This window comes from Aplysia californica, unplaced genomic scaffold (genome assembly GCF_000002075.1).
Source record: "Aplysia californica isolate F4 #8 unplaced genomic scaffold, AplCal3.0 scaffold00100, whole genome shotgun sequence".
Taxonomy (NCBI): Eukaryota; Metazoa; Mollusca; class Gastropoda; order Aplysiida; family Aplysiidae; genus Aplysia; species Aplysia californica.
In genome coordinates this window covers 396,571-399,146 of record NW_004797370.1, presented here as the reverse complement: position 1 = coordinate 399,146, position 2,576 = coordinate 396,571, and positions in this window count along the sequence as shown.

The window sequence follows — 2,576 nt, the reverse complement described above, 5'->3', positions numbered from 1 at the left end:
GTGGGAGGGAAAGAGACAGAGAGAGACAGAGGGATTGAATGGGGAAGGTGGATGGGATATTTTGCTGTATCTTATTATTTTATCGACATATTTGATAAATCTGCTCTTGCACAGGGAAGAATTGTAAAAGGCTATATCGCATGTTTTTGTGGATGATCAATTTCGTTTTTACCATTTTTGTGTTTTCGTTGCTGCTGCTGTTATTGCTTTTGTTGCTTTTGTTGTTGTTGTTATTGTTGTTGTCATTGTTGTTTTAACTGGGTGGTTGGTGGGTGCTTTCGTGCGGTTTGCTCTTTTTTTTCTATCAAACATATATGTTACTCTCTAGTAATATCTCTAATCTTCAGTACTTATGTGGCCGATCTGTGTTGCAGGTACTGTAAAACCCCATAATGTTAGTATAACGAAGGGGTGCTTTGGAAGCCTTGAAACAGTAACCCCCAAAGCTTATTTAGTTGCGAGCGCAATAAAACCCCATACTAAACTAAACTAAAAGCTTATTTCACAGCAGATGGTTGGAGGGTGCCGAGGGGGGAGAAGGGGGGAGGGAGGTTTACTTCATGTCTTTCTGTTTGTCTCATTTCCCCCCTGCTCTAAATGAACCATTCTTTTGTCTATGTGACTCTATTTACTCGAACAAACTGATTATATTATGACTTATGGTGGATAGAGAGCACCACCAGCTGACCCCTTTACTTCTTTTCTTTCCCAACTGTTGTTTCTGTTTTCTGTGTTACATAATTTCCCCTTCCCTAAACAGATATTGTATTTTTATTGTATCGATTTGTTTCTCTTTGCTCAACCAACAACAAGACCCTCTCCATTTCTCATAGTCAGAAAGCTTTCACAGAGATCCAAGATACGAAACTCTGCATTGTCCATTGATACGTGAAATGAGAAGATAAGAAGAGCAAGAAAGATGATGGCATTTGGCGGGGGTTTTCCCCTCTTTTCATTGTTTTGTTTTGAATTTTTTGGGGCCCGAAAAAAGCTTAAACGAGAAAAAAAAAATGAATTAAACAAACAAAACAAAAAAAGAATTGTCATGCGCGCACGCACACCCTTTACTTTTCTGGCTGAAATGTTAAACTCGCGGAAAAAGTAGAAAAGATGCAAAATTGTTGCCTGACTTTTTTTCTCTAACGGAAGTCTTTTTCGCGGGCATGTCAATACGCCATGCATATTCATGAGGCCAAGATCTGATCTCCTCCAAACGATGTTTAATGTCCCCTTTGGCCGTCTCTGTCTCAAACGGCGTACCGCTCTTTGACGAATTTCTACAGGGTTTCTTTGGAGTTTCTACATTCTCTCTCTCTCTCTCTCTCTCTCTCTCTCTCTCTCTCTCTCTCTCTCTCTCTCTCTCACTCACTTAATCTCCCCCTCTCTCTCTCCCCAGTCCCTCGGGCAAGTCTATCTTTTTACATGTTTTTTTTTCCTTGTCCGTCTGTCTGCCTGTCTGCCTTTTTTTCAGCGGTAAGTTTTTTGGTTTTGGTTTTGCGTTTGGTTTTGCTTTATGTTGTTGATGTTTTATTCTTTTTTTATTTTTGTTTTATTTTTGTGTTTTAGAAGGGGGAGGGGTGGAACTCTGTTGAATTGTCAGTAGTCCTGCTCCTTTTTGGCTGCGTCGCTTCGCTACGCCATGGTTATTCCCACAATTTTTGATAACTTAGGAAAAGAATTGCATACGGAGATGACGAGAGGATGGTTTGCGAATGCTCTTGTGTCTTTTGTTCTAGCTTTTCTATTGAACATATATATTCTTTGCCTCTCCCTCTTCCTTTCCGTATATTATATTACTCTATATCTCTAGTAACACCTCTAATCTTGGGCACTTGTGTGACCTTTCTTTGTTGCGAATGCTGTAAGTATCTTACTAAAACTAAAGCCTGACACATCAGCTCTTTTTTGTGTTGCGGGTGCCGTAAAACTCTTACGGAGACTGAAACTAAAAACTGAGACACGACCTGTTTGTATTGCAAGTGCCGAAAACGTTCACTAAAACTAAAACAAAACCAGACGAATAAGGCGATATGTATAAAATGCAGAGCGGAGATGTGTCCCCCATATATGGTCGCTTTTAAGGACAAGCGGACTAACCCAGATTTCGGGGGTTTACAGAAATCTTGACCTTCACCAAAAGTGGGCATTGCCTTACCTCTAGGAGAAATTTGGTTTCATTGGTGTGTATATTTGTTTGGTTGTTTGGTTATAGAGAAAACTCTCCTTGACTTTAAACGAGACTGTATAAGGGTTCAAAGACTTTAACTTCGATTTTCTCAAAACAGCGTTTATCGGGAAAGCCCCTTTGTGCTTAAAAGCGACCATATGTACGCGAGAGTATCGACGCGTTGCGACACGGCGCCAGCGCCCAGTAACGCCATCTATTGTGGGCCAAGCCAATGCATAAGAATTACAGCCTGTCGTACACCGCCGACTTCTCATAAGCAATGAAAATATATAGGCCTTCGCCCGGGGGAATTTTTGTGCATGATGAAGGTTGCTGCTCATCTTAATGCAGCACGCGCATTAAATCGCTGGGGAGGGCGGGGGGTTGGTCTCTCTCTCTCTCTCTCTCT